Source organism: Protopterus annectens, chromosome 11.part0 (genome assembly GCF_019279795.1).
Source record: "Protopterus annectens isolate FY-2018-M chromosome 11.part0, PAN1.0, whole genome shotgun sequence".
In the NCBI taxonomy this organism is placed as follows: Eukaryota; Metazoa; Chordata; order Ceratodontiformes; family Protopteridae; genus Protopterus; species Protopterus annectens.
Genome location: NC_056745.1, coordinates 1,216,029,712 through 1,216,052,525, shown reverse-complemented (window position 1 = coordinate 1,216,052,525; position 22,814 = coordinate 1,216,029,712). Strand labels below are relative to the sequence as shown.

Below are 22,814 nucleotides of genomic sequence, written 5' to 3'. Positions count from 1 at the left end.
CTTCCTCTTCATGTACTGAGTCATTCCTAGCAAAACCACTTGCATAAGTCAACTGCATAGATGGTCCTCATTCTTTTTTAGATATGATATGATGACCAACATTCTTGCTCATTTATCTACTATTCATCTTTTTCACTAATTATTTGCATTTTCTGAAGAAATCAGGACATTTCTATTTCACCCTTTTATGAATATGAAAAAGATAAATGCAGTGAAGCACAGCTCGTTTCATATTTTTTTACGGGCACAGATATTGATCTGACTTTATCCTGTTAAGTGTTTGTTAGAAGGATATTCACATTTCACATTTTTTCATGTGTATTAGCTTATAAACAAGTACACATGACGTTATACCTTTCTAATCCAATTTTTCAGCAATTTCAGAAGAATATTTGAGTGAAGAAGTACTTGAATCTTTTGATATATTTATGCTTAGTTAAAGCATAGTAGTTGCAGAAAAAGCACACGGATAAATTATTATTTTTTTCAAATAGTGTTAGATATTATTTATTTATTTATTTACATTTGTTAACTGAGAAAATCTGACTGGACACAGGTCCTTTTTTCAGTGGAGGCCCGGGGAGAAAAGCTCCACAATAAAAACAAAAATTAAAAACAACAATTAATTACAAGTCACAAGAAGTATAGGTAGGTTTTGTTTAACAATAGTAGTAAACAGTTATAGTTCAAAATTAAATTAAGTATTTAGTTAAATGGTACAACACGTATATCATTGGTGCCATAAAGACTAGTGAGAATTTTAATAGCTGAGCTAGCAGCTATTACCCTTGAATAACAGTGGCTAAGATTACAGCTGAGATATAGGTTTACAAACAATGTATCTGGCTGCAATCTGAGGTAGTTAGAGGTGTGGAAGAAAGGGATTAGAGGTTGGGGTAGAGATGTTAGAGAGGTTTGTTACAGGGGCATGCCTAGTGCTCTTTTAGATGAGATTTTAGAGCAGCTTTGAAGTTAGTAAATGATGACACATACATTATACTGTGAGGAAGGGTATTCCATAATTTTGCTATGGAGTAGGAGAATAGAGCTTCTCCATCAGACTTCCTTGTTTTAATTACCTGTAATTGATTGTTGTTGCTGGAGTATAGTGGTCTGGTGGTATGATAGGGCTGGAGTAGATTTTGGAGGGAGGGGACTTTTAGAGGATGATTTAGTAATTTGTGGGTGAGTGAGAGTTGGTACCATTGAAGGAGGTGAGGGAGTTCTAGCCAGCCTAGTTCAGTAAGTGAGGTGCAGTGATGGCTACGGTAGTTAGCGCCAGTGGAAAACCTTGCTATTTTGTTGTAGCATGCTTCGAGTTTACCTAACTCACTTTACCTTAGGTTGGTAAGTATTGGAGGGAAGTAGAGTAGGGTGGAGATAAGATGGCTATTTGCAACTGAAATCTTGGCTGTTCTGGTGAGGAATTGCTTATTTCTGTATAAAGCTCCTAGTTTTTTGTGTACTTTTTTATGGTTAACAAGATGTGGAGGTCAAACTTGAGGTTATTGTCAATTTCAACTCCAAGTAGTTTGGTGTGGTCTGTTGGGGGGGATAGTGGTGTTGTCATTGGCTTTAATATTAAATTGGTGGGTGTTTAGATTGTGTTAGCTTGCAGATGTTTTTTATTTCTGTCAGAAAGAATACATACATACATGCATACATACACATATAAAAAACATTTGAGCATGGACAGTAATGCCCTTTTAGCCTGCCAATATAGCAAAACAGTAGTTCCCATAATAAGTATCAGGGCTATTCTTAAAAATATGTAAACTAGTGCTTGTTTTAATGTAATTTGGCAGTCTATTCCATGCATTAGTTATTCTCTCAGAGAACCAATCATTACACGTCTTATTACTACAGAATCTTCTACATAGGTTGTCTGATGAGTCTCTACTACTTTTTCATAACCCCAAACACTCCCAGATGTAGTTATCTCTAAATGCCCTATATACCTGAATAAAGTCTCCTCTTAAATATCTGTATGAACACCGTACAAGTTTAGATAGTCTTTCATAATAAATTAAATTTCCACAAGCATGGATGCCCTAGATATATTTCTACTGTACTCTTTTCAGTTTACTCATGCTTGCTTTCTTTTAAGGTTCCCATATATTTATCCGTAACTCAAATGTAGGTCTAATGTAACTAACAAACAATGACTTCATCATTTCAGATTTCCTTGACTTTATAAATGTTTTTATACAACCTATAATTTTATAACTGTCACTAACCAATTTGTTGATATGATTAGAAAAACTCAAAGCTGGAGCTACCCATATACCGAGGTCCTTAAATGAATGTACAGTTTCAGTCACTGAATGCTATATTAAATATTCACCTTTCAGTTTATGTCTCCCAAATCTTGTATGCTTAGTTTTGAATGCATTTATCAGAATACTATTTGCCCAAATGGTCAATTTAATCAAGTTCTTTTGTAAACATCCACTGTTTGTAACACATGTAATAAGTTTACCCGTTTTCAAGTCATCTGTGTACAGACTGTAGAACATCTCAGATGAATGGATGGATGGATGGCATCTTTAGTGCTCAAAACCTCAGTCTGACAACAGCTGGTAAAGAAACAGTGAATGTTAGTGACTGCTCATGGAATTAGAAAGTGGGCTTATTAAACCCCATTGGTCATTCAGAGTTATAAAGGAGCAAATTAATGAAGAAGGAGGGCCTGATGAAAATGTTAGTATGTACTCACAGCATGAAATTGGAGTAACAAAAGGGCAAAAAAGTTTCATTCCAACTCCATTTCTTTCACTTGATAACTAAGCAGCAGGAGTAACTGTTTTCATTATGATGAAAGATGTATTTAAATGCATTTATGGAGGGGGGTGTTTTTCTTTTTACTCCTATCCTTCTTGAACAAAAATAAAGTCTGCATTTCTCTTCATTATATGTGCTTCGTGTATTATCTAATTTGAAGCTGAAAAAGTAAATATCGACTGTTTCCAATATTAAATGCTTTAACACAAATCAATGTTAATTTTAGACAGCTAGAAACACTTTAAAACAGAAATTCTTACCATTGTGTGTGTCTGTGAGCATGTGTATATGCAAGTGTACATATCTCTGTGAGTAAGTGAGTGTAGGCGTGTGTGTGTGTGTGTGTGTGTGTGTGTGTGTGTGTGTGTGTGTGTGTGTGTGTGTGTGTGTGTGTGTGTGTGTGTGTGTTTGTAAACCTGTGTAAATCAATCAACTGGGTAGAAAACACTACATATGAAAGTAGAATTTCATAATTCTGTATTTATAGGGGTACAAACTGCATTAAAAAGGGATTTTGGCAGAGGAAGTGTTTTATATCAAAATCCTGTATATAGTATTTATTTTGGGTCCCTATCAGTTCAGTGAATGGCATTTTCAGTGAAACTGGTCATACTGAGATCGCTGTACAGTGAGGACTGGGAAATTTGCCCATTCCCCACTGTAGTGCAATCTCGCAGTTGGTATATATAATTACTAGGGGTGCAGACCCCCACATGAGGGTAATTCAGTGAATGGCATTTCTGATGAAATGGCATTCACTGAATTAAATGTTTGATGTAATGATATAAACCCTTTATTTTACTAGTTAAAAAACATATCAAAATATATCCACGGGTAGCCCACGTTCTATGTGCATTGATGTCATCCAAGCTGGGCATTGTAAGGAAATAATAGATAGTACAGTGGTGGAACACATTCTACTTGCAGTATCAGGCTGCATAACACCTCTTGGATAGTCTGTTATTTACTTGTATCACCTATCCTTTTGGATATTATTGCTTGTGTAACTAAACAGAGGGGAGGGGAGAGAACGTTTAGAGTACCACCATTACACTATTTTATTCAAGGAAGCAGCATTTGCTGCAAATACAGTATATAATCTCTAAAGTTATAGGGAAAGGTACAAGAATGTTGACCAGAGAAAATATGAAATTGTCTAATAAAAAGCCTTGGCCTGAGAAATTCCCAAATTAAGACATGCATGTTACTTACAAATAATAAACTCTTTAGAGGAAGTTGCATATGCACAATATATTTTTGTGACAGGAGCATCTGATTTAAGGCTACAAGTTCAGAAACTGTTAGTTGTTTATTTTCAGTTTGTCCTGTCTATGTCTGGAGATTGCTTAATACCATCAGAAAGGAAGGAAGGAACATCCATTCCTGTTGTTAACTCCATTTCTGTTGCAAAAGCAGTACCGTATTCCATTTGTGGGTGTTGGGTAACATTCAACAGTGATCTCAAAAACACCAGAAGAAAAAGTAGATAATCTGATCCATGTACTTGTTGAGACAGGAAGATTAGCAGCAGACAGGATCCTCTCTATTCCAATGTGGTAAATTACCAGACAGTCCCGTTGACATAATTTCATTTGCAAAGGTTGGACAGAGCTCTCTGCACCAATGAGTTGTACTCTTAAGCCCCCTTCCTATTTTGTGGCTGTTATTAATAGAAAAGGTGGCTAATGTCACAACAGCAGTTCATACAAATGAGGTCTGTTTTATTCTAATGTGTAATATTGTCACCAAATAAGTTGAATAAATTGGAAATTACAGAAATGTTTCATTGTGATGCAATATCAGGCATGGAGAGTAGCAACAAGTAAATAATACGTCTTAGGCAGGGCCCCAAATTGTAGAATGCTGCAGTACGTGACAATGTTACTAGCATCCAATCAGCAGCACATCTTAGGCAGGGAACCCTGCTGAAATGTGTTTTAATATGTAGAAGGGAGAGTAACATATAGTCAGTAACATGTTAGGCAGGGCTGCCTGTTGTAGTGTGCTTCACTATGGGAAAGGAAGAGTGACATATAGTTAGTAAGACATTAGGCAGGGCTCCCTGTTGTAGTGTGATACACTATGGTAAATGGAGAGTCACATATAGTCAGTAACACATTAGCCAGGGCCCCCTTTTGTAGTATGCTGTACTATGTGAAAGGAAGAGTGACATACAGTCAGTAAGACATGTGGCAGGGCCCCCTGTTGTAGTGGGCGGCACTACGTGAAAGGAAGAGTGATATAGTCAGCAACACAAGAGACAGGGCCCTCTTGTTGTAATGTGATAAACTATGTGAAACTGAGGGTGAAATATAGTCAGTAGCATGTTAGGCAGGGCTCCTTGTTGTAGTGAGCTGCAGTATGTAGAAGAGAGAGTGACATATAGTCAGTAACAGGTTAGGCAGGGCCCCCTGTTGTACCTGTTGTGGTGTGCTTCACTACGGGAAAGGAAGAGTGACATATAGTTAGTAAGATGTTAGGCAGGGCTCCCTGTTGTAGTGTGATACACTATGGTAAACAGAGAGTCACATATAGTCAGTAACATGTTAGGCAGTGCCCCCTGTTGTAGTATGCTGCACTATGTGAAAGGAAGAGTGACATACAGTCAGTAAGACATGTGGCAGGGCCCCCTGTTGTAGTGCGCAGCACTACGTGAAAGGAAGAGTGATATAGTCAGCAACACAAGAGACAGGGCCCTCTTGTTGTAATGTGATACACTATGTGAAACTGAGGGTGAAATGTAGTCAGTAGCATGTTAGGCAGGGCTCCTTGTTGTAGTGAGCTGCAGTATGTAGAAGAGAGAGTGACATATAGTCAGTAACAGGTTAGGCAGGGCCCCCTGTTGTACCTGTTGTAGTGTGCTTCACTACGGGAAAGGAAGAGTGACATATAGTTAGTAAGATGTTAGGCAGGGCTCCCTGTTGTAGTGTGATACACTATGGTAAACGGAGAGTCACATATAGTCAGTAACATGTTAGGCAGTGCCCACTGTTGTAGTATGCTGCACTATGTGAAAGGAAGAGTGACATAAAGTCAGTAAGACATTTGGCAGGGCCCCCTGTTGTAGTGCATGGCACTACGTGAAAAGAACAATGATATAGTCAGTAACAAAAGAAGCAGGGCTGCCTTGTAATGTGATACACTATGTGAAATTGAGGGTGAAATATAGTCAGTAACGTGTTAGGCAGGGCTCCCTGTTATAGTGAGCTGCAATATGTAGAAGGAAGAGTGACATATAGTCAGTAACATGTTAGGCAGGGTCCCTTGTTGTAGTGTATTGCACTACATGAAAGGAAAAGTGAAAAATAGTAACACATTATGCTGTGTCCCCCTGTTGTTGTGTGCTGCACTATGTGAAAGGGAGAGTGATATATAGTCAATAACACATTAAGCAGGGCCCCCTGTTGCAGTGTGTTGCACTATGGTATAGTGTGAGAGACATCTCATGAGTCGTACATGGCAGTGATGGCCCCATAGTCCTGTCGATTGTATTGTTAGTTAGGGTGAATGATGTAACATCAGTAAAACTTGTTAACCAAGACCCTTTGTTTCAGTGTAACTGTATTATGATACAGGGTGTGTGACACTGCATCAGCAGAGCTGATATGTAGAGGTTTCCATATTACTTCTTCTTTCGGCTTTTCCCAGTCAGGGGTCACCACAGCAGATCATCTGTCTGCTCATGATTGGCAGTGGAGTTTTACGGTGTTGAGTTGCCAGCCCGGTGCCCAACCTTCCACAGAAGGCACACGCACACACGCACTCATGCCTAGGGCCAATTTAGAGTCTCCAATCCACCTACAGCATATCTTTTGGATGTGGGAGGAAACCAGAGCACCTGGAGGAAACCCACGCGACCACAGGGAGGACATGTAGACTTTGCACAGAAGGTACCCAGCTGAGGATTGAACCGGAGAACCTCTTGCTGTGAGGCGGCAATGCTAACTGCTGCACCACCGCAGCCGCCCTAGAGGTTTCCATATTACAAGAAACTTATTTACTACCTAGGATCAGCAATGTTACATCACAATGTTCTAATATTCTCTGTTATGTATGCAACAACTGAGTTCTCCGAAAATGGTAAACACAAAAGCACAGTAGTGAAATAATAGTGATACCAAACATACAGATATGCCTCAGACTGAAACATTTTTTTTTTCTGTGAAAGGAAACCAACTTAGAGCATTTGTAGAACAAGAGAATGCAATAGGGCAGAAGTAAAATGGAATCTCAAAAAGACAATTTAAATGTTACTGTAATGCTCATACCACCAGCTCTGTCTAATATCTTAAAGTTATTTTATCCAACACTCCCACTACCTATTTTTTTTTTGTTTTACCATTAGTTGCATGTCCACTTTTCAGTTTGCCCCGTCTGTCTTTGGAGGTTGTATAAATCACCTTCAAGGTATCACACCCACTTTTAATTTAATAATCCCCACTTACGGGACAGGAAGTCAGTCCATTGTTAAAGGGATGAAGCAGCTGTCTCTAATGATGTCAGCACAGAAAATAGTACCCTTGTGAAGAATAGAATGCTGACAGGGAAGAGTGAAAATATACCAGGATGATGAAGTATTTTTAGCCCCCCGACCCTCTGCAGTTAACATCTGCCATTTTCACGTGAAACAATTTGTTCTCCTCCCACATGGATAAGATCCTCCCATGTTCCTTGCTATAGGTGCGCCCTCCCTCTCTAGGGGGGAGATGGCATTTCAGGATATCCTCAATGACGACACTACCACCCCCATTTCCTAATGGTGAAGGTCAAAAGGTGGGTATGATATATGTGGCAAGGATGAGTATTTTATTTGGTATGTAAGGGGGAGGGAAGACCTTAACTGAGAAGTACCATGTGTGATGTTGCGTGCATCAATTAGCAAAAAAAAAAAAAACACTCACTGAAGCTCCACCCCCCCCCTCCCCATAGCAAGCAATCAGTTGTCTGCTCATAACGAGAATATACTAACTGTTCTCCACCAGAAGTGTTCAGTTATAAGCAGAAATAGTCTTGATTTACTTTATGCAGTGTTTCCCAAGTCAGGACCATCCTTCATGGAAGAGGTAATAATAAATAATAAAACAAATTCCTTAGGGTTGCCAAAGGCAGCTCATTCTTCATCAGAGTAAGTCAAAATCAAAAATATGAGATGCCACCACAGAGAAGGTTTATTGTTAAGACACTGTAAAAATAATAAATAATAATAAAAGTTAAAATCCTGACCTTTTAAGGCTTTCTTCAGACCCTAAATAACAGGTAATCAGTTCCTCTTTTTCAAAATGTAATCAGCCAATGAAATATCATCTTTGCAGCTGTTGACCCCGCAGTACAGGCTTCAAAGGGATTATACCATTCAATCCCAGGGGTTGGTCAGCTTGCAAATCAGCTCTTCACCTTCTCTCTATTATTTGTTTTGTTTACAATATCTCTACCTCTCGACTCATCCAGTATTAATTCCAATGCCATGAAATAAAATTTGTGCCTTGGATTTCATATTATAGGTTGTGAAAGTGCATTATTTTTATTTTTATTTCATATGTCACTAAATGACAGAGAATCCGATACTTGAAGCATTTATCTTGCCAACATAAAAAATCCAGACAGCAAGTACAGCTGGCCAGGTATACCAAGTTCTTGCTATTGCAGTCCACATAATTATTCAACCTATAGGTCCTATTTGTGATGGGATGTATAAATGAATTACTGCTGTTAATAAAAGTACAATCCTTGCATGGACGAGGTGAGGGGATTAGGTGTGGAAACAAAGAAGTAAAGTAGAAACAAAGGCTTATTAGACTATGTTCAGAAGTGAATGACCAGGTCAGGACATAACAGAAATAAGCCTTGTATAAACTGAAGTATGACAACTTAGTATCCTATGAGCCAGACCTGTCAGCCACAGGAAAGTGATAATTTATAGTATAAGAGGAAATGGGTCGGTTCACAATTGCATTGGGTGGGAGAAGTAAACCAGAAGTTAGTTGTAGTATAAGGGGAAAACAGTAAAAATATAAATAAATAAATAAAAACAGCATCTGAAAGCTGCATAGAAAGAATTAAATATAAATGGATTAGCAAGTCTGTGAGTAATATGTTAGTGTCTTAAATATATTATCAACCTTGTCTGGTAACTTCTGCTGTTAATATGTTAACAAGTAATACTGTAAAACATTTGTTAACGATATAATAATTAACATTATGAAAATATTTGAAGTTCTGTACTCCCCGTTTTGATTGTCAGACTAAATGCTAACTTGATATTGCCATAGTAACAGAATGAAATGTAAATCAGCAGAGATTTAGTGGATATTATTTAAGATAAGGTCTGAAATATTTAAACTTTATGTTGGCAGTTTAACAATTTGTTTTTGGGGATATTGCTGAGAAGAAAGAAGAAGAGACAGAGATAAAGAGAAAGAGAAAAAAAAAGAGAAAGAAAGAATAGTGAAGTCACAGAACGCTTCTTGTTTTAATCAGGCAAACCTATGAAATTTCTATTTGCCCAACAAAATAAAATCATCAATTGGCACAGCCTTAAAGATAATTCAGAAAAGAATAATTCTCTCCAGATGGCAGCAAGGAAAGATATGTTGCATTTTATTGCTTGAAAGTGAAGAGAAAACAATTATAAACTTTCTGCATCATAAATGTGTTGTCTTATCAACAGTGCAAATTCTGCAGCCTTGAAAGTATGCTTATTACTGTAATAAATATTATCTGTACCAAAGGAAGTTGGACAATGCTTGTTCATATATAGTTTTGGGGTATTGTACAGCTTCTGTTGTCCTCACTTCCCAATATCCAGTTCTGAACTATTTTATATATTATTTCTGTTAGCACTTAAGCTTCAGTGTGGATCTAAATGTCTATTGCAATATTAAAATGTACCTAATTTCAGATACCACATGTTAATCTGGAGTAGCTAAAGATCAGATTTAACTAACATAATTTCCTAAAGTTTACTTGTATGATGATTCATTCCCACAGATCTTTGCTGGATACTGAGAACAGTTAAACTGACTATAGCTCTGCAATGGGTGCATACTCTATAAACTAAAAAAACTGATGAATACCCTGCTCTAGGTCACGTTTATCGTTATTAACATTAAGCACTTTTGTGTCTTAAATCTTGTGAGAATTGCAAACCAAAACACCACTAGTTAACATGGCATTTAGCACTCAAATCAGCCAATCAAAATCATGAAATCAATTACATTAATGATGACTAAGATGATCACATCAATATTTAAAGTTGTACAAACCATTTACTATGTTACTAAAAAAATGTATTAAATGCTAGGTAAACTAAGTCTATGTAAATTAACTGTATACATATATTAACATAAAAAACAGATTTAATCATTCATAACAAACTATTTCTTATACTTCACAATTTTGCAACATGTAATTTTAGCACACTTGAGATGGATGCGTGATCATTAATACCTGGATCCTTTGTGTCATTCAACCTCAGTTCACGATTATCTGGTCTGTTCTCCCATTTATCACCTCTTGGATTCTTCTCTTTTTTTTCCAAAATGAAACATACAAATCTCTTGAAACCATCCCATACTAAAGAATGTTTACATAAAGCATTATTGATATTACCATGTTTGATATCCTAGTAAATGGGTTGTACAGCTTTAAATATGGGGATAATCATCTTAGTTATCATTAATGTAACTGATTTCATGATCTTGACTGTTTAGTTTGAGTGTTGTGTGTCGTGCTTTAAGATTATAAATATCATGCCAAGAAGGCCTAACTAAAGACTGCTCTGATTTGACCTGTGTTGTGCTTTCCAAGCCATGAAAGACCCAATACTATTTGACCTCCTGTTTCTTTGAAATACCAGTAGCTCTTCAAATAACTGCACTAGGGACTTAACTCAACCCCAGCAAATAAACAGAATTCAATGGAGAGCTAGGTTTCTAGGTCAACGTAATCTCAACCTGTGGAATAAATTACCAGTACAGATCAAAGTACTACTTTGACTGTGTTTAAGGCTAGTTTTGATGATTAGAAGGCTATACACCAATTTATATCAGGATTGTTTTGTACAGCCATGCTCTTTTTGATACATAAGCACTGTTAATTTTTGGAAAGGGAGGCACAAACTTTTAAATATGTCTGCTTAAAGATCTATATGGCTAGGGATCTTATGGCTTTCTTGTTCATTTGTCTAATGCTCCTAAACTAAAATAGCTGACTTTGCAAAACAGTAGAGGAAAAGGTTTCATTAACTGTATACCTGAAACTACAGTTTATTAATATATTTATTTATTTATCTATCTATTCATTCATTCATTCATTCATTTATTTGTTTGTATCCTTCTTTCTTTCCTTATTTTAATTTGTTTCCAAGGATAATCTGACTGATCTCCAAGCATTTAAAGTCAAAAGTCAGATATGTACCTTATAATCAATACATGTTTGAAATTATACACAAACCAGAGACTGTATCTTATGCCGTCAGTAATTAGGTGTATTTGATTGCAGATAAATCTACTTTGCTAGACTTGTGTATGTACACTGGAAATGACTGTGTGCACATTTAAATATACCATGTACTTTGTTTTACAGTACTGCACATGAAGGCTTATACCTTATAAACTGTAAGTAGTGGAAATAGAGTTTAGGTTAGAGCAAGCCCCCCACATGCTTTTCAGAAAGCTGCCACTTTATATATACCAACTCCAAGATCACCCTACTGTCGAAAGGTTACATTCCCTGATCCCACTATATTGTAACTTTGTACACTCACTACCTATACTGCGATCCAGTGCTATCAGATTCTCACAGATATGCGATCACTCAAAAAAACATTTGCTTAGTTGCACAAAGCAAAACACTGGCCGGCCAAAGTGGTTTTTGACCTTTTCAGTTGCACTCAATAAGGCAAATCTCTAGTAATGAAAATTGTAGTTAGCACAGCAACATGCTACATCATCCAGAAAGGTAAATAAACTTTAGGAAAGAGATTCAGTTGTTAGTTTAAAGCTAGTAGTACTATTAGTGCCATATACATTTGTAGAAATTGTTTTTGTTCAGCATATAAGCAGTGTGTTATTGATGAACTATACAAAAGAGGCATTTATTATTATTTTATATGTGTCACTAAAATATTTTGAACAGGATGGGACCTAGAATTGATTGTGAACATGTATATCTCTTCATTATACTGTATTATTATATATTGTTCTGTGAAGCTATTCACCCGGGCAGTGCCTGCAAATTGTCAGTATTGATCAGTGTGCACAACATCGATTAAGAAACAAAACCAAAATTAAATAAATAAATAGTCCTACAGGGATTGTTAGATAACTATAGTAAATATTTTTCCAATGATCAGTTTGAGATATATTATTAAGATAGCTTGTAAATCAGACTATAGTATTTTTCTTGGATCTGGACTATTTTCCTTTGAGTAGATGGTAGGAGACTGTCAATAGCTTTAGATAAGTCCAGAAAAAAGGCAGCTACAAACTGATCTTGTTTTTTTGTTAGTTAATTGAGTTGAAGAAAAAAGGCAATGCAGTTTCACTGAAATGACAAGGGCAAAAAAATGTTTTGTAAGAGATAGTAAACTTTAAGAAAACTGGTTGAGAAGCTGTTTATGCATATATGTTTTTGATATTTTTATAGCAGTGATAAGATGTCTGTAAGTCTCTAAATGGGTAATTTTAGTGATGCACAACCTTTGTGTAGTGGAGTTTTCTGTTTTCTTAAGTGTGTTGAAATAGGGTGGGCAATTCCTTCTGCTGCTATACACAAGACTTTTCTTGATATGTTACCAAATTTTTGAAATAGTCCTTTAATATGAGTTTGTGATATAGTATGTAAGATAAATGAGCCATATGTTTAGTATTAGTAATATTGTTAATAAGAGATGCACAATTATTGTTTTTATTTCTTATTTTTGCCTTTTTTTGTTATTGAGCTTCATAGTTTTTGACAACTAGTAATGGGTTAGGTTGAAGTTTACTACTTGGTATGATCAGGTTGTTGAAAGAATTCCAGAAGGGCTTAAGATTTCTTTTATAACAAGATTGTAAAGAGGTGAATTTAAGATTTTTTTTTTATTTGTACGTTTGGCCTTTTGTTTGATTTTGAAGAGATTTATATTACTGTACAGCTGACGGCATCTGGCATATTTTCCACTGTTTCCAGGTACTGCCCCTTTGTGCCATTTTTTGATTGTACTTACAGTTAGCCATGGTGTTGATAAATGATAGACTATTTTCCTCTGTAAGGGAAGTATTGCTTTGACACCTGATAGGGATGTTTTAATAAGTATGTGAAAGTTTAATCTGGAGACAAATATTTTAGTGGTTCTAGTTCCATTGCTTTAGTAGTGAATTAAATATAGTTCTGATTTTTTTATCTAACGTAACATATATATATATATATATATATATATATATATATATAGATAGATAGATATATATATATACATACTATTTGTTTGTACAGTTTTGTTGCTTTCCATTTCATGTAAGTTGGAGTGTGATCACTGATGTTATTAGAGGGTATATCTACTAATTATTTATTAATATCCAGTCCAATAAACTGTCTTCCTGAGTCTTGTTGGTCATTACATTAGCTAGTTGTGGTCAAATAAGTTTATAGTGGTTTCTTGCTTTGTTGCAGACCGTGCTGGTATTGGGTTTGGCCAGTGTATGTTGACTTCTCCTAAGCTTATTATATCTTTTTATGTTAGTAGTTACTTAGGATATACACACTGTCTCTCAGTTCCCATTGTCATTACAATTGTGGCTGCCTGGTTTGCATACTGAAAACTCTCATTGATGCCTTTAAATTCAATTTTAAATAATACTGTATTCATCATCATAATTATTTCCTCCCAGGCAGGGTATAAATTAAAATATTGAGATTAAATGCACTTTAATAAGTGATGTTTTGTAAATGACAATTAAAATCTCTTATACTGTTCTGATAAGGTTAGCAAAGAAATTTGAAATCTTTACACATGGCTTTTAAGGAATTCCTGCACTGATGAATTTTCTTTGACTATTTCATTGAATCGTCTGAATCCTTTTCATCAAAAACTGTTATCTTCTTTACTGATTTTTGCAGTTGTTATGCCATCAGTGGGAAAAATCAAACACAATAAAACTGTGACATCAAATACAGAATCCAAGCAGAAGATAAAAAAACCTAGACGTAGAGCTCCAGACAAGCACCCATCTACAAACAGGCAAGTAACAACTGTATTAAATACAAGACTGGACATTAACACAGCTTAAACAAAGAGCATTATATGAGATGATAACTATAAAACTATCTAATCAATAAAACTGCAGCTGACACCAGTATCTAGTATCAATATCAAATATTAGGAAATTCCTGAGGTACAGACAAGTTATTTGTCTTCAGTGCTAGTGACTTGCAGACAAGTTATTTGTCTTCAGTGCTAGTGACTTGTGTTTTAAAATATAGTAAAGTTTTAATAACTAGTATGCTCAAATGGGTCACAATAGATCTTCACTGGAGGCCCAAGGAGAAAAGCTTCACAAACAGTAATATATGAAGAGCCAAACTTAAGGCAGACTCACTAGTAAGACCATCAGGAAGAGATGGACCAAACATTCTTGGAAGATATTTTGTCCAGTTAAGTGGGTTGGAGATATACTAGTATATCCATAACTCTAGCACAGAAGTCGAGTAACATGATTCAATAAACTAATACTTGTTGGTCTGCAAACAATTGTGGGAGGAGAGAAAATAGTGAAAACTAAGGATGATGAATTCAAACAGTGATTTGTTGGAATCTGTCCAAAAATTAAGCTACCCCTTATTATAGTTATCCACATTAGAAATCAGTGTATTCACAACACTTTGTAAAGGCCAGGAGGGTGAAAGCCTCTAGTTTGTTATTGTAAAAATCACTACCCTAGTCACTGATTCCTGACATGATCAAGTACTCAGTCTAGGAGAACTATGGCCATCTACGACCTCAAGGACCCACCAATGTTTATTTTGTCTCCTCGATGCTGATACTCACAGTGAAGAGGGAATTATTCAGAGGGCCACCATCATGAACACATGCTGCTGGTTAGTCAGATTGATGCTAACTGTGAGCTGAGGTTGGTTCACAGCATTTTATATACAAAATACAAGGTTCATATTCAGAAGAATCATAAGAATTTGAGTAGAAAAAAAATAAACAGCAAATGAACATTAGGAGTAAGCACCTAACTAAACCTGTGTCATGTGACAATCATGCTTCTGTTTAATTTTGGCAGTTCTCCTTCAGACAGACAGCTGTAAATTCATAGTTCTGGTGATGTCATTACTTTCAATGCAAGTGGAGTGCCATTTCCCAGACCAAACTTTTATGCAGTGCACTGTGATACTCCAGTGTAGTCAGCAGTTTGGGCTGCTCTTACTTGAGTGTGGCACTATATGCTGGACTGTCCTTGCAATGCATCTAGTGCTTTATTGAAGCTGAGTACAACAGGTGAAACTACTGTTTGTAGGCCATGGCCAGGATATAGGAACAAAAATCAGATGAAGTGATAGAGGCAGATATCTCTGGCTGATACCGGCTAAAACAAGTTTCAAATATGTTAAATGATTTACATAAGCAAACCATCCATATTCAGTTAAAATAACTGATTAGTCAGTGACATAAACATCTGTTATTCTGACAAGATGCTGGCAAACCTTTGAGACATTGAAGAGTAATCTGGAATTGGTCTTAAACCTTTGTAAGCACAACGAACTAAAGGTACCTGTCATACACATACTACAAAGACTCGTCCATTTATCCTTATGTCTGTCAGTTTTTGATACATAGTTATGCCATTTCATGGTCACAGGGACCAGAATTAGGTGCAAGGCAGGAATCAACCACAGATGGGATGCTACAGCAGTGTGGACACATGTATGCCTAGGGACAATTCAGTATCACCATTGCACAAGCTTATATAAAACATAAGAATTAATGTGGCACCTTGAGGTAGCAATGCTAACCACTTTGCGACCATATTGCATCAGTTTATTAAATTTATTTTAAAACTTTGTCTCACAGAAATCTTTATGGAGTTAAGTAATTGACAACTCACACATCCTGGAATGCTCCTTAGCACTTTACACTGAGTACTGAGGTATTTAGATACTCTGCAGTTCTATAATTTTCAAGTGCTTGTCTTCATGTTATCCTATATACCTGAGCAGCCTTACCTCCTTACCTGAAGGGGTATAAGTCTAAAATCAAAATCATTACTGTCGTTGATGTAGCACTGATTTTAAAATGTTATAAACTACACACTGAGAATAGACCAGTTTCATTGCTATTTGTTCTCCTACAATTGCAGTCTGTTCAGCTGACCACTGTCTTCTCTTTGTTGTTTGCTACAAGGGAGACATAAGACAATTGACACATTGAGACAGTGAGACACTGAGATGAATCAAGACAAGAAGAATCAAATTATAAGAAGATTACAAACATAGATGTATATCAGTGAAGACTGTACACAGTTAAGTTTAAATTATGAAACATACAGTAGATTACTATTGCTTATAACAAAATACCTAAAATGCCTTCAATGTTGTCAAGGGTCACCAAGTCAAATGACAGTTTGAGAGGATAAAATTACAAATGTTTTGAAATGTGAAATTAATGTTACTGGAGATATTGTTTTAGTCCAGTGTTCTGGAGATATATGCCATACTTCATATTATATTACTGTAACTGGGCAAGTCAGAAATCATTGAGGTCCACCTGTACTAGGTAGCAGTAGAGGAAATTAAGCAGCAGAAAAAGAACATAAATGGGAGGAAGGCATACCAGAGTAGATGTTATCTATTGTTAGTTATGAGTTATGAAATTTTCAATATCATAGTAAGGTCTGTAATGTTTACACACTGGAGTGGATTACACATAACTAATAAGCAGCACATCAAAAGTCAATATGAGAAGATAAGTATATCAAATGTTTATGAGTAAGATGCACTATGCTGCATGTATTAGAAGTTCTATGACTCATCACAACAGTAGCAAACTCACATATTTCAATTAATATTTAAAAGTATGAGGTTTAGAAGTGATTTAAAGGTTATGAAAGCCTCATTGGCAGATGAAAAAACTGCCACAAATTCTTTGTCCCTAACTGACATGGCTGTAGAGAGATCAAACAGATGATTATTATCAGGCCTACATTCATATCCCGACTGCTATGAGTTTGATGAATGGATATCAAGAAATTTACCTAAAAACAAGGTGAATTTTTTGACATTCATTTTGAAAATGCATAGCAACTTATTATACATGCAGGTGTCATCATAATTCTCTGTAATAAACAGGTGATTGGAAATGAAATAAAGAAATGGTTGTATGGCGGTGTGAGATGTGTAATACTTTTTAAAACTTTAAAGCTATGGATTGATTTTATTTTTATTTATCCTTTGTTCACCAGGTTAGTCCCACTAGGCTAGCAGCCTCTTTTCAGGGAAACCCAAGGTGGTATTTATACTATCAGGGGAGATTTGACCAGAGCATCAGAGAACTTCCCCTACTCATCATTTTTGCGGGTGGGACCCATTCTGGAGGAGCATTTCCTGTTTCTGTTCCAGCACAGAAGTGGCCCAGAGAAACAGGGAGACAGATGGAGAGAGACGGAGGTGATGGACTGCTGAAAGAAATGAAGGAGAAAGCAAATATGGAGACCAGAGAATGTGTGCAGGATTCTGAGGAAATGTTTCAAAGAGACCTGTCTGATAGAGACAACTTAGCAAATAATGGATGTATAGTTACAACCCTCCAATCAGGATGGTTGTGGGGTGATTTCCTTAAAAAAATGCTGCAGAGTGAGCCAGAAAATAAAGGAGATGTTTCCTGAGGGGGACATTATGGAGAAAATACAAAAGGAGGCTACAGAGACAATCCTGAAGAGTACTGGTGAGATGGAAAAGAAAACATATGCAGAGAAAAGTAAAAGAAGGCAAAAGTGAAGTAGCAGAAAAGAAGGCAAATGAAAATGAAAAATGGAAGTATGTGGTAAGGATTCAAAGAAAAGAATACAAACAAATGGACAGGTATGAAGCGTGGGACGATTTAATAGCTACTTTGGTGTAAAAGCACATGAGGTAACAACATTTATTCTTATTAACAAAGAGACATTTTGTGACATTATATTTGAGACTGTTTTTCAATGGAAAATATTCTTGGAGAATATGAAACAAAGAAAAAACTGTTACCCATAGAATCTTTATGTGATAAAAGCAGTTAACAGGGAAACAAAAAGAATGTTCATGTACAATTCCAAACAGAGGTAGAATGAGAGACTTTGAAAGGACATTTTAAAGCTTTGTGTAAAGAATTACTGGACATTCCAAAAGTTTATGACAAAAGGGGTTTGTGGACTGGTGGCTGGGATTGTAATATTGTGTTAAAAATAGAAAGAGAAAAAATTATACATATACCAAGCATGATAAATGTGGAGGGGAATAGGGATATTGTAAAATACTGGGGATAACCCAAAACATTTTTTATGGAAAAGAAGAACATTTGATAAGTGACTGTGACAAAAGAAAATGTTATATTTCTGAAGAAATGGGACTTGATGAAAAAAGCTGTGAATTGAAATGTTTGCTATAAATGTAACAAACCTGGACATTTATGGATGGATTGCAAAAATGAAAACAATAGTAAGGAAAAAGAAAGGGAAGAAAATGAACAAAACTGAAGAAATTTTAGAAGTAGTAAAAATAGAAGAAACATTGGTTGAGAAAAAATAATAATGAGGGTGTAGAAGAAGGTGCTGAAATAAGTGAAGAAAAAGACATAAAATGTGGGGAAGTAAAAGGGGAAAAGAATTATAATGGCAGAAGGGTAAAAGATAGAAAAATAAAATTTAAATGGATAAGTACAAAAGAAAACAAAGGAAATGGATGAAAAATATGTACAGCTAAAGATCAGGGTTAGTATAATGATTAAGGTGTTTGACTCACAGACACAAGGTACAGAGTTTGATTCTCACTTTTGGGAAGGAAAATTGGCTAGGCTTAAAATAGCCTATTAAGACAACTAGCCAAGTAGTTAGCTATGCATGTATAAAACCATAAGTCTATGGAAAAGGGAAGTGAACATTTATAGAGTACTTTCTGGAAATGTGAATAGTATTAAGCATAGAAAAAATAGGAATTTTGGAGTATGGTAATATGTGTGACATAGATGTAATCATACTAGAAGGCACACAATTTTTAATAAATGAAGAACAATTACAAACAGAGAAACTATGGGAAGAAAAGATAATCTGGAATTTGGGAAATAAGAGATGTTCTGGAATAGCCATATTCTTTAGAAATAAAGTAAAGATATTAGATGTAATTTTAACAACAATGGAAAGATTAACAATTCTAGATTTAAAATGGAAAGAACAAGTCTATAGAATTGTAATATTGTATGCTTATACTAACTGTAAAGAAAGGGAATGCATTTTTCATCAGATTTTAGACTATGTAGTGAGAAAGATGAATATTATAATAACAGGAGATGTTGTAATTTCTAAGGCAAGCATAAAAAGAAAGGAAATGATATACAAAAAATGTTAGAAGTTATAAGATGTGTTAAGTTACAACTTTGGAACAAAAATTCATGAACTTACAAAAGGGGTATGTACAGAACTAAAATAGATTATTTTATAATATCAGAAGATTTAGTTATAGGAGGGGGTAGTTGAAACAGGATTTTCTGATCATCTTGCAATATGGCTCGAGATAAAATAAAACAAGTAATGTATACATTTAGGCAAAGGAATAAAAAGAATAAATGAGAAACCATGGAATGAAGAAGGAAAGCGATTAGTAATACAGTTATGGAAAGGTCATATTACTATGATAACATTTTATAAAAATTGGTCTGAATGGTGGATGTTATTTTAGGAAAAATATAAAAATGTTTTTTTTTACGGTGGCAGTATGACATAAGAAAAGTAGAAAAAAAAAACTATAAAAGAACATATAATGATCCAGTGGAAGAATTAGAACATAATAGAATGTACTTTGACAAAGAAAAAGAAATATATGAAAGAAATCAAGGAAAAAAATGCAAGAATTGTTATATAAGCAGAGATATTTTTACAAGGAAAAGGAGAAGTATTGAGTTACTTGAGCAGATTAGTAAAGGAAGATGGTAGTATAATGAGAGAAATAAAAAAATATAAAAGGAGAAATAGAAAGAACTCAGGAAAATATTCTGACTGTTGCAGTACAATGAGTACAGCAAATGCTTAAAAAAAGAGAAGCTAGTGAAAAAAACATGTTAAGTAAAAAAGTTAACAGAAACAGAGAATAAAGAGTTGGAAAATAGATTTCTTTAAATGAGCAAGAAAAAGTATTACAACAAGTAAATATAGAGTTGTCTGCAGGGCCAAGTGTAATAGGGTATGAAATGCATAAAAATTTAAGGGACTGGCAAAAAAATGTTTTAAAGATTTTGAATGAATAGTTAAATGAAGGTTTTATGCATAAAGAATTATGCTGTGGAATACTTAAATTCATATGGAAGAAGAATGATAGAAGAGAATTAAAAAATGGAGACCAGTAGTATTAAATAATAAAGATTATAAGATCTTTTTATGAAAATAATACAAAAGATATTTGAAACTAAAATGGGAAATATTATGGAAGATAGCATATATATATATATATATATATATATATATATATATATATATATAGTATAAAGGGGAAGGGTTTTCAAGAATTGTTAATGATGATTAGAGAAATTGCGGATGATACTATGAACAGAAAAGAAGAAGGGAAAATCATGATAGGAGACCTTAATAAGGCATTTGACACAATTTGACATGAAATGTTATGGGTAATAATGAATGTAATGCAAGTGAGGAAGTTAGCAAATTATGTATGTTAGCATATAGTTATAATAAAGTAAAAATACTTGTAAATGGCTGGTTAAGCCAAGAGATACATATGAAGAGTGGTGTAAGACAGGGATGTCCAATGCATTATATACTCTTTGCCTTAGTTATGAATGTGATGGTATGTGAAATAAATTACAAAATGAAGGAGGCAGGATATATAACATGTGAAGGATTAAGAATTCCAGTTCTGTTAACATTTGTGGATGACATTATAATAATTGCAAAAAAAATTGAATAAAAAAAGTAATAATTTGCACAAATTAGTGTTTAGATATGGTAGGGATGGCTTTAAATAAAGAGAAAAGTAAAGGTTTAGGTGATGTAGTAAAGATTGGAGGTATATATTTTGCAATGAATTAAATGTCTATGTTAGGTATCAAATTTGGGAATAAAAATGTAAGTATAATTCAGTGGGAAAAAACAATAAAAGAACTAGAGAAAACATGTCTTTTCTGGAGAACATGTAAATTATAATTCAGAAAAAAAGCTTATTTGATTAATTCCATACTGATGGGAAACATAGCATAGTTAGCAGTTGTATTCATGTTGCCAACAGTATTTGAAAAGGAAGTATTCCAAATATTTTTTTCATTTATATTGGGTTCTAGGTTAAACCCAGTAAAGAGTTTTGTATGTAAATAAAGAAGGAGGAGGTTTAGGGTTAATTAACCCAGTGGTATACTCTGTTTGATTAAATTTGTACTAAGTGTTAAAATGGATAAATGAAAAAGATGAGAGATTAGTAGTAAAAATAAGTGTTGAGGTGTGGTAAAAAAAGAGTAAAAGAAAAAACAGTGTATAAATGAAGAAATAAAATGTTACCAAAAATATTTTGTATTTTTCTGGAAAATAAAAATTGATGATATAGAAAAAGATAAGTATGGTATAAAATGTATTGATAAAACATTACTATTTTAAATCATTGGAAAATCTAACAGATGAAAAATAAATCTATAAAAATAAGAAATGAATGGTGCAATCAGAAATTAGAATGTCAAGATTTTTTGTGGAGACTCGAAATAGATACATTTCCAAAAAAAGAAACATGCCATATAAAAGGAAAAGTGATAGAATATGTTTATATTATCAATTAGAAGAAACTAGAGAACATGTGTTTTTGAAATGTAAAAGATTAAAAATTTATGGGGAACTATGTAAAGATGATTTTTTGAAGATATAAAAGAAGTGGGATAAAACAAACATGGATATGATTAAATATGGATATTATAAGAATAGAAGTAAAGAATATGTTAGAATAGACAAAAATATTTTATGTTATATGGAATGAAAGAATAAATTAAATTATGCTCAATGGTGAATGGATTTTAGCAATAATGTTAAGTAAAATCAGATGGTGGTTATGGAAAAAGGAGTGGGGGTCTAATAAGGATGAAAGTTTAGTGTGATTGTATAGGAAATTATGAATGCGTGTAGCAAACATATTTGTATATTGATATATTTGTACATATGTAAATGTTTGTAAATGGCTTACTGTCATTTAACCGGATCCAACAACAGTGAATTGCAGTTATGTCGAGGGAAAACCTAGAAACTAATAACACCGAACAACAAAAACATTGAAGTGTGGTGACTGTAAATGTCACCTTCGACATTTTCAAACAATCACCACACTTCAGGGGACACCATTACTGTGCATTTCTCAGTAAATAACATGTTAGCCACCTCACACCCCCTGCTACTTAAATATACTAACTCCGGGATCGCACTATAGTGAGGGAAAGGGTACATTTCCCGATCCCCACTATAGTGTGATCTGCATTGAAATGTCGGAACTGACAATAGCAAATGCTGTCTTGTATTCACTGTTGTCAGTTCTGACAGTTTCTTGTTCGAATTAACGAGTCAGTGACAGCAAAATTCGAGATGTTGTTAATCGCATGAACTACGATCGACAAAATTATAGTAAACCTTTGTAAATATGTAAATATTTTGTAAATAAGCATTACTTTTGTATAGAAACAAAGAACCCTTACTCTTTTTGATAGATGCTGTGGGATCTTTTGCATCCACCTGAACTACCACCATCTCAAGCAGATGAGGCCTTTACATAACATCTTATCCAAACGACAGCACACTCAGAAGTATAACACCCCACTGCAGTGT

General features: G+C 34.7%; 1 protein-coding gene across 4 annotated transcripts in view; it reads left to right on the top strand.

Annotated features, from left to right (window-relative positions):
* Positions 1-22,814, top strand: part of LOC122815796 (protein NLRC3-like) — a 590,699-nt gene that overhangs the window by 207,922 nt on the left and 359,963 nt on the right. For all 4 annotated transcript variants that reach the window (XM_044088586.1, XM_044088585.1, XM_044088587.1 and 1 more), the window contains one exon: positions 13,879-13,999. The gene's annotated coding sequence lies outside the window, so the exon portion shown is untranslated. The remainder of the gene's footprint in view (positions 1-13,878; positions 14,000-22,814) is intronic.